A 17,739-nucleotide genomic window follows, 5' to 3' on the forward strand; every position below is an offset into this window, starting at 1 on the left:
ATATAACTGTAGAGCCAGATCTGCCAGACCCTTTCATAACTGACTGAGTTTATTTCTGATTTAGTTACCTGAGCCATTGCCATACAATGACACCTTTAAACCTTAGTAAGCTAGAAACAGATTAGTTATAGTAGGAATCTAGAAACATTGTCATAAGTAAGTTAAGTCCTAAACTGAAACGGAGTAATATTAAATATACTGATTAAAGTACCATATTGAAGTTTACACACTTAGCCATCCATTAAGTGTCACATGTTTAGACATGTACTTTATCCACATATGTTAAAGCTGTACAATAGTTACACAGTTAGATATGTTTAAACAAAACATCAAATACATTTCTTGAATTATATAAAATTGTAAGTTATATTTTTGACAATTGTTTAACAAGGGTATTTGATTTTAGGTCTATATATACCTCTACCGCAACAGTCGAGATTATTAAACTCCTTCTACTAAATGGCAGTAGAGTTGTCACTCCTTAAAATCATGTTATCAGTAAATTATTGAGGATTTTTAGGACAGTTATACAGTACTATAAATAGATCAAGCAAAACAAGCTGAGTGCTAAAACTCTATAACTTATAATGTAACATTTATATTCGCTTTAACACAACACACCTTTTTTAAGTTATAATCCACATCATTTTATGAAACTCTTACTGGCTTGGCATGTGAGGTCACATCCTGTTCCTTCTCACAAAGTGCAGCATATACATGTAGTTGCTTCTCCTCCCAGTTTGTGATGACCTTGGGAACAGGAGTAATTGGCAGTAGAGTGGTCAGTCTTTGGAATCATGTCATCAGAAAATAATTGAGAAGCATTCAGAACAGTCATACAGTGCTATAAATAGATTACATAAAACACATAAAATTTTACAGCAAGTTGACAATTAGAATAAGAATAAAAATGGCTGACTGTTCCCTCTCTAAATTTCTTTTATTAGAAAACTTATGTTGATTACCAATATAACAAAGCTTGACAAGAATTATGTTTGTTCTTATGGATTAACTCATCATAATCAGTAACATTTGACTGTATGAAAGTGTACTGAAAAGCTTTAAGCTCATGAACATAGAGTAACTTTAAGCTGACTACTAACAATACAAGCAGTGGAAGGCTTTAGATAAGCTCTTAGCTTTAATCACTCCTGTTCATATATATACTGATATGGTCACCTTTTGAAAATTGAGAAAGTGCTCAAATTCCTTAGAGCAGAATGAGTTACAGATGGACTTCAACAGGGTAGATGGTAAGTTCAACCTCTCGTTTTGTATCAGTGGAAATGTTGAGAGACGCAGGAAAAATGTTGTAATTGATTCTTTGTCTGCTTTTACAGATACATATGAGTTACTTCACAATTTTTTCAATTTTTAGAAACTTTTTCTGGTGTACAGTACGTGAAGAAAAGGAAGAGTGATGAGGTAAAGTGGTCGCTTGCTTTATCCCATGCAAACTATTTTCTGTTGGTGTCGGCGAACTCTAGGCTCGTGTTTAAAAATTACCAATACCTTGTGAGGTTATACCTATAAAGTTTTAATTGGCTCCTGGCAGTCATTTGCATTAGATTTTTGGTTATTGATACACTTATCTTAACAGCTTTTGATGCATGTTTACATTTTTATACCAATCTTAGTCAAACCTCTATCCACTGTTGGCATTGGAGTATTAACTGTATCTTTTGAAAGCTAAGAGATGAGTGTGGTAAGTTATAGAGCTCGTTTGATATATGATCCATTCTAACAGTCACAAGTGTTTGTTGTAGATGCGTGGACTGAAGAACTAGTATATTGTGATGCCTGAAATACCCATCTAATGATCTTCGGCAGATGTCAAATGTGACTCGTCTGCCTTCCCACTCGACAGTTCTACAAAGTCTTTTATTATTATGTTCTATATTTACACTCATTTCTTGCATCACACTATACAGTATTTTTGGCCAAGTTAGAATCAATAAACCAGCAAAGAGTTTATCGGTTGTCAGACATGCTCAATTAAAGTATCAATTCACTGGCCGTAATGTAGGATTCTGGTAACAAAAGCATTCTCGGAACATTCTACTTTCAATTACTGCAGTGTAGTACGGTCACGCAGGGCTGCATGTAATATCACCGTGTTATAATGCATTAAAATGTCACGCTGTTGTAGGGGAGAAGTAATAATGATCAACAATTCTGAAACAGTTGAAGCATAAATATTTATTTTGTACAAATAGAGGTAGTGCTATAAACAGCAATCGGTCGATGAAACACAATGATTAGTAACTATGGGTATATGGCAAGGAAAAACTGGCAAGTAATTGGATGTAAGTGATCTCATTGTAACCACTGTTAAAGCTTTCCTTTTGACAAAGCTTCTATGGGCATTTGCGAGTGCGGCAAGAATGGAAATGCGTAATGTTTTAAATTTTGGGCATGTATGCTTTCCTACATGCAGACACGGTGCATCTACATTTTTAACTAGAATAATGTGAGCCCTAACTTCCCACATAGTAGTTTCACCAAAGCTGAAACATCTATAAAACTTCTAGATATCTCTGTAGCGACGAATCACAAGCGGTGGTTGATGTTTGTAGCCTGTGATAATTTTGATATGAGCCTGAGATTGTCCTTAGCTTTCATCAAACATCCATGAATCACAGTTCTATGGTTGTAGAATAAGTAACCAAACCAATGAAATGATCTGAAGGTATCAATTTTGATTGATGAACATACTAGCTATGGAACTGTCTGCGGGTTTGTAAACTAACTAATTTAGAGCAGATATAAAGCATGATGAAGCATAGATGATTTCTAGAGGAAGGCAAGAGTCATTGTTGTGTATTATAATTACTATGGTAATCAATAAGACTTACTTGATTCATGTTAGCCATTCAATCTGTCAGTTTAGCTTTAATGTGGACAGAGGTATTTTTGTAGTAAGTAAACTTGACATAATCTTGAAGGGATAACCCACTTGCACACATACAAGAACATTGTTAAAAAAACCACTAACACTTACTATAGCAGGTTTATTGGCTGTATATGATCGCTGTCTACAAACTGCCAGCTTTGTTGTCGAACAAGCGTGTAAGCACCTAGTTTCAATGAATGTTGGTTTTATAATCAACAATATTTGGATATATAACTATGTTTGTCAGCAATGGCCTTTGCTATATTGATGGCAAAGATATATAATTGTTCTTCAGCTATATTGAGCACTTCTTTCCTAAATGTTTGTTATATTCGATGACAACAACTCAATGGTTTTTACACATTAGAACACATTATTGTCAATACATACAGGCTCAAAAAATGTTACACTTCAACAGTTTATGGTTAAATGTTCACAGAATGTTTTTGTAAACAGATTTGGTAGATTCAGCCAGACTCTGGTGATGTATTATTATAGTGTAGACATTGAATTAGTTACCCAAGTTTAGTAAGTGAAGCAACCATTGAACTCTTTACTGGATAAATACATCATGTTGCAATAAATTAGTGTAGATAAATAAAATGAGAATAAACTTTATAGCACCGCGTCTGTGTTATAGAAAGACGCAAGGCAGACGAGTCTCTATTTATGTGTCTGTTAAAGATCTTTCGGTCTTTAGGGCGACACATTATACTATTTGGTTCAGCTCACACATCAACTACTACACAACTAAATCTACTTGATTTGTTTAAGGCTCACCGTTGTGCGCATTAATGGCTATTAAATAAATGTACTTACCTGAAACACTGGTATTTACAAAAAATAATTTTAAAATTAATTTCTATTAGAAAAGCTCACTTTTCCTAGCAAATTTTCTTTACTGTTTTGACAGTTAACGGTCAAACAAATAGTCTTTGTTGATGAGCTGACATGCAGCAACATTTTAAAAATGGTTTTAGGGCCTTTTTAAATAAAGGTTCAAATCTGAATCTTATCATTGCTCTATCAGAAGGTACGTATATATTATGCCTCCAAGACATGTTTAAAACTTGCAGCCATTTTAAAGATGGTTGATCGCAAAATAAACACAACATTTTTGGGAGGATATGGCTATGATAAAAAACCCTTTTGTATTTAGTAGTGCACTTCAATAACAAGATTGGGTTATGATCAGGATCATAGAATTGTTAGAGCATAGTTAAACTGGCTAAATTGAAAAGACTGCTAAAATATAAAAAGAAGCATTTTGTAAAACTCATTGCTACTTTACGAGATCCATAGCTAAAAATATCATATAATGTAATGCAAGAAAGTCAATGTAAATATAGCACTGAATAAAAAAGTATAGAGTTGCAGAAAAAGTTGGTTAAGGCAGGTTGGGTGTCTTCCGAGGATCATTAGATGAGGTCGTTCAAGCAGCACATTACACCATGTCTTCAGCTCCTACAATCATAAACAACTGTCAAGTATTAGAATACACTGCATGTTAACCCGACTCAGGCTCACCCTCAGCTCACACTTGATAAGTTAGTGTAGCCAAAAATACATGTATTTCTCAAATGCCACCGGAAGAACCAACAGGAAGTATGGCATTATTTACATGTACATGTATATGAAAGGTAAGAAACAGCTATCCTAACTTGGAATTTGCGTCAACGACATTGGCAGACCAACTGAAAATATTTACTAGCTTATAAAGTGAGGTAGGTTTTGGTGAAGTGAACTGTTATAATGAAGTACAAATGAACATGTTGTTTGCACCAATATCAAGTTTTTCTTAAGATAGTTTTTAATATTGGCCAATGTAGAATAAAATTTGTTTAACCATTGCAACATTTTATCCAAGGATCTTGGATGATTGGTCATAATCTTATTAAGGTCCAGCTGGTCGAGTTAATGAACTTTTGTTAAAAACTATCCTAATAGTCCATTGGTTAGATCATTTCACACAATCATTTGAATCATTCATGGGAAGTGTAGATTGGTGTTTTAAAATTATTCTCATTGAAATGAAGTTTCTTCTTAATTAAAGAAGTAAAAATTGTCTGTTTTATATTAGAAAGCCCCGTACAATCTGTAGAATCTATCTAAATAATCTAGTCACACTCAACAATCTTAAATTAAGTTCTCAGATAAGCTTTAAACTTTTGTCAAGTTGATCTTTTCCTGAAATTTTAAATATATTAAGATCTTGATCATAAATGATTGACAATTTTGGCTGAGGTACTAGATCTCAGCGTCCTCATTAAAAAACCTTTATATTATGCTAAAAAACAACAGAGCCTAAGCTGTAGTTAGTTAACTTTATCTCAAGTCTCTTCTATCACGCAGATTACGTACAAGTACGGATAATCTCTTCAACTGACTCGGTGTAATTTGACTATCAATAGCAACGACTTTGGAATTACCATCTGGCTAGTTAAAATCTATTCACAACTCTCTCTGCTAAAAATAACTTCAGCACCTTCTCAATAACATCCTGATAACCCAAGCATAAACATGTTAATAGGCAGATGTGAGTAAAGCTAGGAGCTTATTTGAAGCTACTATCAATGTTTCTGAATAGTAAAGGTTTCTTTTGCACATATGAGATTTTTAATTATTGCTAAAATTATTCTATTTATAAAACTTGTTATTCAGTCAAAATGCCTCTATTTTAAACTTTTATTTTTAATTTGATAGTTGTTACGTAGGGTGATGGTTTGTTTATGATGTCTTCCAGTCATTGTTTCAGTAGTACTTGTATCGTATTTAGCTAAACATCTTACCATGTTAAGGTTATTTTTAAGTATTCTTTGGCTATTGTGTTCACTATAAAACCTATTTTGTGATTCAATGTTTTCTTATCTGACTTAATAAACATAAATGTATGTATTTGTTAAATTTTGCTGATGTATTTTTAGTGAGTCATGCTTTACATTTCGTTGACTATTTCCTATAATGTTTCTCGTGGATGTTTCAAGTTAGTTTACTAATCAAATTGCACTGCTGTAGCTCATCACTAAAAATGCATAATCATATGGAGGATGATTTTTGGTAACTACATATCAGTGTAACACTAACAATCAATAAATATAGGATGGACGATCTTTTGCTATCATAATAGGCTTCAACTACTACAGCAACGATATAGGAGATAAAGCAGCTTCTTCAACTATTAGATGGTTGATATGATAATTCAATCTGAGCACAAATTCTGTTAATAACACCCTTCAGATGTACTTTTAAAAGAGTTATTTTTAATTTTGATAAAAATATTTATCTTGAGGTAAACTGTGACCAAAGCACGAATGTGAAGACCAATATTTTGTTCACTGCAAATGGCGACGTGTGACTCACGGTGAAAGTGATTTCATTGGCTACTCGTATTGAAAATAAGCCTAGAATCAGTCATTGATCAAGCACTGCCCGATAAATTTATTCTCTGAACAAAATCCTTCACAGGTATTTGTTTCGTTCACATGATGCAAGTCTCGGTCAGTGGAAAGCTGGCCAGAGAATCAGCCTGAAATTGACTGATGCGAACGCAATTTTTTACTTGTGTTTATAAGCTTATATCAAAGTTAACTTGAAAATGATTCCATGATGTCAAACTATAAATTTTATTAATATAGCCTACCGAACAATGAATCAAAATATAGAAAAAGTAAAAACTAGAAATGCTAAGTTTTAAAAATATTTTAAATAACACTCACATAGAATAGACATAATTCTATTTAAATAAAACCACTGCTTGCTTACATTTACTTTTGCGGAATCTCACCATTGATCGTGCAGTTCATTATTCAATTTGGTTAAATTATCTGAATCTTAATTTAATGAAAATTATCCATAAACTATCTCCAGTTGAAACCTATACCATGCACAGTATTTCCAATCTAACACAGTTTAAGTCTCAAAATCTTCCTTAAATTTGTTAGGGAAGAAAAATGTTAGCAATTGTAGTGCCTTGCGGTGAAGAAAATAGCTCGGAGAATTTATCATCGTTCGTAATAAAAAGATACCACTGAGAAAAACATGTCACTCAACATGGACAATAGATGTGTCAAGGTGAATAATCATCCACAGCCATGAAACTCATCTACAGTTCTCTTGTTTATGCTCATGCTAGGTAGTACTTTGGTAATGACTCTGTTACTCGCATCAAATTTAACTTATACCAGAGTTTTAGTAAGATCTAGCTTCTTAGTGTACCATGTAAATACTCACGCATTTTTACATGGAAGGGCAGCATACGTTTTTATTTATCAAAATCATGATAGAATAGAGCTTGGTCACATGCAATTCCCCATAAATAAACCTAAGACTCCTCTCCATCAGTGTGAGTTGTGCTACTAACTTAGCAGTTGTTACAAAAATATTTTCAATGATCTTACCTAAAATTTTGCAAACACCCAAAAAGGTAAAGCTTGTAAACAACCAAACAAACGAGTGAACAATTTTATCATTTGATATTTTTCATAGAGAATTTGACCTTGATCAATGACAACATTTCTGCAGCCAAACTCTGAACTGATAACATAAAGTGAGTGACCAAAGCGGTTTTGAAACTCCTCCCGTTTTATTGATTCTGAGGATACTGCTGAGGATACTGTATAATTTCATGCAAAAAAAGAGTGTGAGTATAGAACCGAAAACAAAAATATTATAAAAAAAGTACCATAGAAATACATAGCAAAACGGGTTAGTTGTTCTTGGCCTTTCCGTCAAGGATATTTGGATGGGTCTTTCAAACAGCACATTACACCATGTCTTCAGCTTCTACAAACACAACTAACTATCAAGTGTTGAGGTCACTTATACTCTACAACCTCAACATTATCTCATATTTAAAAACAACATTGAAAAAGAGTGCATTTAGTTATCAAGCACTGATAATATAGTCAGTGATAAGTAAGCTATTATTTCAAATGAAGTTTAAAAACTAACCGTAACAATGTTAATCCAGATAACTTGGGATACTAGTTCAATATGAAATTAGCCACTATAAGATTGGATAATATGAGTTACCAGCAAATTGAAAAGAAACAAATGACTCTCTGGTGGAATAAGCTATAGATTATTAATCAGGTTATCAGATTAAGTTTATATTATTTTATAAGTGCCTGAAAATTTGAAATTTAAAAAGTTAGCAGTCATGAAATTTTATAAGTAAGTCTCAAAAGAAAGACCAGCTAACTGGCCTCTAATAGGATAGTCTTTATAACATGGTCACTGGAACATAAGTAACCAACTAACTATAGTGTATAAACTGATGCCTTGCGCACTCAGTTAGTTTTCTGTAGAAACAAGGCTGTATTTTTAAAGCAGCGGAAGAACTGAACAACTCAAACTACAATCCTTAGGCTCATCTTTTAGAGGGTATATAGTTTGGTGTACAAAAACCTATCACAGCCAATCTCTTTACGTTTCTAGCATCACCTATTAGATGTAATGATGCATTTTACAAAGACTGCCGGCCAAACGAAGGCTGTTTGCCATGAAAGACTTTAAAGAATTGTGGAAACCTCAAATGAAAAGTTGCTCGAGTTATAAACTATGTACCTCTGGCCAAAAAGATGCAACAAACTTGGTGGTTGAAATGAAATGCTCTATTTGGACCCTTTTATATTATCATTAAGCTTTAAACTTTGAAGTTTCAAGTTAGACTCCTGTAAGCAGGGAGCAAAAGAGACATTTTCACTGATTCTCTTGAGCTTGTTTATAAAATCATTTAGGAAAACAACAGGCTAAGTTATGGGTTGTGAACTAAATAAAAAAGATTAACAAACTCTCCTTTCTTTAATACTCTTCCTTATCAATCTCTGCGCATCAGCAAAAGAGTTTCTAAAATATAAAGTTTAATGCTAATCACATCACAATATCTCACAGCCAAAAATCAGACAGATTAAACTTATCAGCTATCCAGTTAGAATCTATTTTTATCTCAATCTGCTCAAATTAACTTGAACACCTTCACAACTGTCTGATGATGAGTTCATCTGTATATATATAAAAACAGAAGTGTGAGTAAAGCAAGGAGCTTATCTAATGCTTTATACTGTGTGTATTGTTTGTAACCAGCTTAACTTGTCAGCCAATCATTATGTCTCTAACAATAGTTGTAGTTTTTAAAGTTTTGTGAAATTTAATTCAGAGTGATTGTGTGAACACAACATAGTCTGTAAGCCCAAGTATTTTACTAACCTGCAAAATATTGATTAGAGAAAACTGTAAAACAAGTGGAAGGGTTGCCATTAGCTAATGATCACATAACTCTGAACTTATTATCATAGTTTTTAAAATAAAAACCCTTTTTGAAGTTTACTTCAAATTAAATTTCTCAGTTGCATCAGTTTTTTATGAAACATTAGATACTGTATTTTTGCATTTGCTGTAAACTACCTTTTTTAAATGTAAAAGTTAATACTGTCACTAAAATGTATTTAAACATAGACACTTTTTTCTAGTTTAGTTGCTATAAAGACCATAATCATTGAGTTTTTATTAAAATAATATGTAAGAGGTTTGATCCACTGAAGGAATGTAAGTTCATTTCTTTAATTTCTTTACTCAAGTGTTATTCAATATATAGTCAAGGATGAAATAATGACACACCACATAAAAGTTTTGGTGACATATTTTAATTATAGAAGCCAGACTATTTTTTAGCCAGGTCAGAGTTAAAAGAGCCAGTTTCAACAAAGGTTTCATTTGATAGGTTAAAATTCACGTAAATTCTGTAATAGAAGCAGTGATAATACATTAACAGTAGTATAATACACTTACTTACATTTCAGCAATATAACTGTAGAGCCAGATCTGCTAGACCCTTTCATAACTGACTGAGTTTATTTCTGATTTAGTTACCTGAGCCATTGCCATACAATGACACCTTTAAACCTTAGTAAGCTAGAAACAGAGTAGTTATAGTAGGAATCTAAAAACATTGTTATAAGTAAGTTAAGTACTAAACTGAAACAGAGTATTATTAAATATACTGATTAAAGTACCATATTGAAGTTTACACACTTAGCCATCCATTAAGTGCTACATGTTTAGACATGTACTTTATCCACATATGTTAAAGCTGTACAATAGTTACACAGTTAGATATGTTTAAACAAAACATCAAGTAAATTTTTTGAATTATATAAAAATGTGAGTTATTTTTTTGACAACTGTTTAACAAGGGTATCAGATTACAGCTCTATACTGTATATACCTCTAGAACAACAGTCGAGATTAATAAGTTCCTTCCACTTTATGGCATTGGAGTGGTAACTCCTTAAATCATGTTATCAGTAAATGATTGAGGATTTTTAGGACAGTCATACAGTACCCCAGAGTTATCTCCCCCTAAAGTGATGACTACACAAGCGTTTCTGGTGCCAACAAGGAGCATTTATGCCATGCCCCTTTTTGTGCTGGTCAATCGTAATGATTGACTAGATCAATAGCATCAGCCATGAGAATGGTTAAACAAGAATCATGAATTTCCACAATTAAGGTAGTAATTAATGCTCATAGTAAATAAATGATGATTATAGATTATCACTCTAGTATATGCTTATTATTTAAAGCACTTCCATACCTACATGACTTGCAAAGGGACTGAATAGATAGTGTTAAGTATGTGAGTTAATGCAATCAGTTACTCATAAATAAGATAGATAGTCATACTGGAGTTGTATTAAACTAGGGTGATGGGAAGCTAATCGACTGCTATCAACTATGAACTGTACTACCCGGCCTTTGCTGAGTAATAAAAAAGTCTTTGGACAGAAAATTTTATTTTATATAACATTTACCATTCTAACTCTTAAGCTCTATATCATGAAAAAATACTTTTAAGCAGTTCTCATGAATTAGGAGGAAAAAGAAAACAACTGTAAAGGTTTTCAAGCTTTTTCAACTAGCTATAACTTTTAAATTTCATATCATGAAATAAGTGTTTTCTTGAAATAAATTAGGAAGAAAAACAAAACAGTAAACATGTTTAAATGTAAAAAAATTAGCAAGTAATGGCTAAATATAATCTGTTTAGCTATGATTTCAATAAAAAATTATTTAATAAATAAGGGGATAAAAAAGTCTATTTTGTTTTTATATAATTGTAATTTAGTATAATTAAGTAAAATTTATTTTTATTTTACATATTACAACATTTGCCAGTCTAACTTTCAAACTACATATCATGAGAAGTGTTTTGTGTAATTGAAACAAATGAAAAGAAGAGAGAAAAGAAAAACAACTGTAAAGGTTTTCAAGCTTTTTCAAACAACTGCAACTTTTAAATTTCATATTGTGAACAATGTTTTTGTTGAAATCAATTAAGAAGAAAAATGAAAATGCTAATGTGTTTAAATGTCAATATAAAATAATTAGCAAGTAATGGCTAAATATAATCTGTGTAACTATGATTGCAATAAAAATTTATTTAATAAATAAAGAAGTCTATTTTATTTTTATTTAACTATAATTTAGTATAATTAAGTATAACTTATTTTTATTTAACATATAACAACATTTGCCATTTTAACTTTTAAACGTTTTGCTTGCTTACATCAAGCAAAAATTTCCACTAACTAGTGGACATTCTTGCTTTAAGCTAGTCTATGTATTTGGTTGATATGTATTGAAGTCTAATATTATATGCAAAGGCTGTTTGTGGACTGTGGTGTCAATGAATGACTCTATCACCATATAATGTCAATACTTTCAGTTGATGGCAGTCGATTAGCTTCCCATCACACCAATGTAATACAACCTCAGTATGACTATCTATCTTATCTATGAGTAACTGATTGTATTAACTCACATACTTAACACTATCTATTCAGTGCCTTTGCAAGTCATGTAGGTATTGAATTGCTTTAAATAATAAGCATATATTAGAATAATAAACTATAATCATCATTTCTTTAATCTTAGCAATAATTAATATTTTAACTGTGGAAATTCATGATCATTGTTTAACCATTCTCATGGCTGATGCTATTGATCTAGTCAGTCACTACAATTGACTAGCACAAAAATGAGGCGTGGCCTAAACGCTCCTTGTTGGCACTGGAAACACTCTTGTTGTTGAAGGCACTGTTATTACTCTAGGGGAAGATAACTCTATGTATTTTACTATAAATAGATCATGCAAAACAAGCGAGTGCTAAAACTCTACATGTATAACTTATACTGTAACATTTCTGTTTACTGTAACACAACACACCCTTTTTAAGTTATAATCGAGATCATTTTATGAAACTCTTACTGGCTTGACAGGTGAGGTCACATTCTGTTCCTTCACACAACTTTGAGAAGTGCAGCATATAGTTGCTTCTCCTCCTAGTTTGTGATGACCTTGCAGATGGGAGTAGTTGACAGTCGTGTTGTCAGTCTTTCAAATCACGTCATCAGAAAATAATTGAGGAGGTTCAGAACAGTCATACAGTGCTATAAATAGATGACACAAAACACAGAAAATCTTACAGCAAGTTGACAATTAGAATGAGAACAAAATTGGCTGACTGTTCTTTCTCTGTAAAATTTAATTATTAGGAAAGTTATGTTGACAACCAATATAACAACACTTGACAAGAAATATGTGTGTTTCCATGCATTAACTCATCATAATCAGCAACATGTCACAAAGTTACATGTTACAAAAGTGTACCGAAAAGCTTTAAACTCATGAACATAAAGTAACTTTAAGCTGACTACCAACAATACAAGCAGTTTAAGGCTTTAGATAAGCTCCTAGCTTTACTCACTTCTGTTCATATATATACCGGTAAGGTGACCTTCAGAAAATTGAGAAAGCGCTTCAAACTCTTGACGGCAGAATGAGTTACAGATGGATTTCAACAGGGTCGGTGGTAAGTTGCAATCACTCCTTTTTTAACAGTTAAAATGTTTAGAAAAGCAAGAAAAGCGTAACTGCTTTTTTGTCCGCTCTTAAAGATATATATGAGGTACTTGATTACATTTTGTTCAATTCTTTAGAAACTCTTTCTGGTGTACAGTACGTGAAGAAGAGGAAGAAGAGTAATGAGGTGAGTGGTTGCTTGCTTTATCAGCTACAGACTATTTTCTGTTTGTGTCGGCGAACTTTAGGCTCGCGGTTTAAATTTGCCAATACTTTGTTAGGGTAGACCTATAAAGTTTTAATTGGCTCCTGGCAGTCATTTGCATTAGATTTTTGGTTATTGGTACAACTACCTTAACAGCTTTTGATGCGTGTTTACATTTTTAAATCAATCTTAGTCAAACCTCTATCCACTGTTGGCATTGGAGTATTAACTGTATCTTTTGAAAGCTAGGAGATGAGTGGGGTAAGTTGGAGAACTCGTTTGATTTATGATCCATTCTAACATTTACGAGTGTTTGTTGTAGATGCTTGGGCTGAAAAACTAGTATATTGTGATGTCTGAAATACCCCTTCAAATGATCTTCCGCAGATACGTCAAATGAGACTCGTCTGCCTTACAACCTTTCTATTGCTCAAGTTCTATGAGATTTTTCATCATGTTCTATATTTACCCTCATTTCTTGCATCACACTATACAGTTATTTTGGCCAAGTGAGAATAAATAAACCAGTAAAGAGTTTATCAGTTGTCAGACAAGCTCAATTAAGGTATCAATTCACTGGCTGTAATGTAGGATTCCGGTAACAAAAGCTTTCTCGGAACATTCTACCTTCAATTACTGCAGTGTAGTACGGTCGGGCAGGGCTGCATGTATTATCAATGTGTTATAATGCGTTCAAATGTCACGCTGTTGTAGGGGATAAGAAATAATGATCAACAATTCTGAAACAGTTGAGGCATAAATATTTATTTTATATAACTAGAGGTAGTGTTGTAAAGCGCAATCGGTCACTGAAACAACATGATTAGTAACTATGTGTATATGGCAAGGAAAAACTGGCATGTAATCGTATGTACATGTAAGTAGTCTCATTATAACCACTGTGAAAAGTTTCCTTTTGACAAAGCTTCTATGGGCATTTGCGAGTGCAGCAAGAACGTAAATGCATGATGTTTTACATTTTGGGCATGTATACTTTTTTACATGCAGACACAGTGCATCTGCATTTTTAATTAGAATAATTAGAGCCGTGAGTTCTCACATAAAAGTTTCACCAAAGCTGAAACATCTATAAAACTTTTAGATATCTCTGTAGTGACGAATCACAAGCAATGGTTGATGTTTGTAGCCTGTCATAATTTTGATATGAGCCTGAGATTGTCCTTAGCTTCCATCAAACATCCATGAATCACAGTTCTATGGCTATAGAAGAAATAAAAACTCCATAATCGAACCAATGAAGTGATCTAAAGGTATCAATTTTGATTGATGTACATACATGCTATTGAACTGTCTGCGGGTTTGTAAACTAACTAATTTAGAGCAGATATACAGCACGATGAAGCATAGATGATATCTAGAGGAAGGCAAGAGTCATTCCTGTGTATTATAATTATTATGGTAACCAATAAGAGTTATTTAATTCATGTTAACCCTTCAATCTGTCAGTTTAGTTCTAATGTGAACAGAGGTATTTTTTTAGTAAGGGAACTTGACATAATCTTGGAGGGATAACTCACTTGCACGAACACATACAATAAGCTTTTTAAAAATATACTACTAGCAGTTTCTATAGTAGTTTTATTGGCTGTATCTGGTCATTGTATATAAACTGTCAGCTTTGTTGTCAAACAAGCGTGTAAGCACCTAGTTTCAATGAATGTTGGTTTTATAATCAGCAATATTTGGATATATAACTATCTTTGTCAGCAATTGTCTGTGCCATATTGATGGCAAAGATATATACTTGTTCCTCAGCTATATTAAGCACTTCTTTCCTACATGTTTGTTATATTTGATAACAACACAATGTTTTTCACACATTGGAACACATTAGTACTAATGCATACAAGCTCAAAACAATGTTACATTTCAACAATTTATGGTTAACTGTGTACATAATGATTTTGCAACCAGATTTGATGGATTCAGTCAGACTCTGGTAATAAATTCTTATAGTGTAGACATTGAATTAGTTACTCAAGTTTAGTAAGTGTGGCAACAATTGAACTCTTTACTGCATAAATAGCGCATAATGAAATAAATTAGTGTAGATAAATAACATGAGAAAAAACTTTATAGCACTGTGTCTGTGTTATAGAAAGTTTGCAATGCAGATGAGTCTTTATTGAAATGTCTGTTGAAGATCTTTCAGTGTTTAGAGCAGCACAATGTACTATTTGGTTAGCTCACACATCAACTACCCCTAGTGAATGCTAAACTGAATCACATATCCAACAATCTCTACATGAATTGTTAAAGGCTTACCATTGTACACATTAATGGTTTTTAAATCGTTGTACTTACCTAAAAAACCTAGTTATTTTCAAAACTTACGCTGAAAATAAACCTCTAGTAGAAAAGCTCACTTTTCCTAGCAAATTTTCTTTACTGTTTTGCCAGTTAACGGCCAAACAAATAGTCTTTGTTGGTGAGCTGGCATGCAGCAAAAGTTTGAAAAAGTGGTTTAAAGGACCTTTTTACAAGAAGGTTCAAATCTGAATCTTATCATAGCTCTATCAGAAGGTATGTGTATATCATGTCTCCAAGATATGTTCAAAGCTTGCAGTCATTTTAAAAATGGTTGATCGCAAAATAAACACAACACGTTTGAGAGGATATGGCTAAAATGAAAACCCTTTTGTATTTAGTAGTGCACTTCAATAACTAGATTTCATTGGGTTATGATCAGGATCATAGGATTGTTAGAGCATAGTTAAACTGACTCAATTAAAAAGACTGCTAAAATATAAAAAGAAGCATTTTGTAAAACTCATTGCTACTTTATTAGATCCATAGCTAAAAATATCATATAATTTAATGCAAGAAGCACACTGTAAATATAGCACTGAATAAAAAAGTGTGGAGTTGCAGAAAAGTTTAGTGAAGGCAGGTTGGGTGTCTGCCGAGGATCATTAGATGAGGTTCTTCAAGCAGCACATTACACCATGTCTTCAGCTCCTACAATCATAAACAACTGTCAAGTATTAGAATACACTGCATGTTAACCCAACTCAGTCTCACCCTCAGCTCATACTTGATAAGTTAGTGTAGTCAAAAATACATCTATTTCTCAAATGCCAACTGAAGAACCAACAGGAAGTATGGCATTATTTACATGTACATGTATATGAAATGTAAAAAACAGCTATACTAACTTGGAATTTGCGTCTTCGACATTGGCAGACCAGCTGAAAATATTTACTAGCTTATAAAGTGATGTAGGTTTTGGTGAAGTGAACTGATTATAATGAAGTACGAAAGAGCATGTGGTTTGCAGGTAGTCAGTATCATTTAGTAACATAAGTAGTGAACCAAACATTCAGACCAGTTTGTTGCTTTAAACAATGTCAACTTCTAGTAAGTCAGCGAGTATGTCATTTTACAACAAGACGTCGCGAAAGCTTTCGCAAACGGTCAACACCAATATCAAGTTTTTCTTAAGATAGTTCCAAATATTGGCCAATGTAGAATACAAATTGTTCAACCGTTTCAACATTTTATCCAAGGATCTTGGCTTATTGGTCATAATTTTATTAAGGTCCAGCTGGTCGAGTTAATGAACCTTTGTTAGAAACTATCCTAGTAGTCCATTGGTTAGATCATTTCACACAATCATTTGAATCATTCATGGGAAGTGTATTGGTATGTTTTAAAATTATTCTCAATGAAATGAAGTTTCTTCTTAATTAAAGAGTTAAAAAATGCCTATTTTATATTAGAAAGCCCCGTACAATCTGTAAAATCTATCTAAATAATCTAGTCACACTCAAGAATCTTAAATTAAGTTCTCAGATAAGCTTTAAACTTTTGTCAAGTTGATCTTTTCCTGAAATTTTAAATATATTAAGATCTTGATCATAAATGATTGACAATTTTGGCTGAGGTACTAGATCTCAGCGTCCTCATTAAAAAACCTTTATATTATGCTAAAAAAAACAACAGAGCCTAAGCTGTAGCTAACTAACTTTATCTCAAGTCTCTTCTATCACGCAGATTACGTACAAGTACGGAAAATTTTTTCAACTGACTCGGTGTAATTTGACTATCAATAGCAACGATATTGGATTTACCATCTGGCTAGTTAAAATCCATTCACAGCTTTCTCTGCTAAAAAACTTCAGCACCTTCTCAATAACATCCTGATAACCCAACTAGTATAAACATGTTAATAGGCAGATGTGAGTAAAGCTAGGAGCTTATCAGAAGCTACTATCAATGTTTCTGAATAGTAAAAGATTCTGTTGCATATATGAAATTTTAATTATTGCTAAAATTATTCTATTTATAAAACTTATTATTCAGTCAAAAAGCCTCTATTTTAAACTTTTATTTTTAATTTGATAGTTGTTACGTAGGCTGATGGTTTGTTTATGATGTCTTGCAATCATTGTTTCTGTAGTATTTCTACCACATTTAGCTAAACATCTGATGCTAAACAGCGATGCCTGATAAATTTTTCTCTGAACAAAATCATTCTTGAGCATTTTTTTCTGTTCACATGACGCAAGTCTCTGTCAGCGAGAAGTCGGCCGGAGAATCGGCCTGAAATTGACTGGTGCGAACGCAATTTCACTGAATTTTTTACTTGTTCTCATAAGCTTATATTAAAGTTAACTTGCAAATGATTCCGTTCTATCAAACTATAAATTTTATTGATATAATTTAGCAAAAATGAAGCAGAATATAGAAAAAGTGAAAAATAGAAACATAAATTTTAAAAATACTTTAAACAACACTGACATAGTTCTGCAGAATCAC

The 17,739-nt window shown here is 32.7% G+C and overlaps 1 long non-coding RNA gene across 1 annotated transcript in view; it reads left to right on the top strand.

The window, feature by feature from the left end:
* The first annotated feature begins 1,184 nt into the window (after positions 1–1,184).
* The window catches only part of LOC137396895 (uncharacterized), a 150,083-nt gene continuing 133,528 nt past the window's right edge, over positions 1,185–17,739 (top strand). Inside the window, exons 1-2 of the long non-coding RNA XR_010978646.1 lie at positions 1,185–1,253; positions 12,893–12,915. This is a non-coding gene — a long non-coding RNA (uncharacterized lncRNA). The remainder of the gene's footprint in view (positions 1,254–12,892; positions 12,916–17,739) is intronic.

The sequence above is a fragment of the Watersipora subatra genome, chromosome 5 (genome assembly GCF_963576615.1).
Source record: "Watersipora subatra chromosome 5, tzWatSuba1.1, whole genome shotgun sequence".
NCBI lineage: Eukaryota > Metazoa > Bryozoa > Gymnolaemata > Cheilostomatida > Watersiporidae > Watersipora > Watersipora subatra.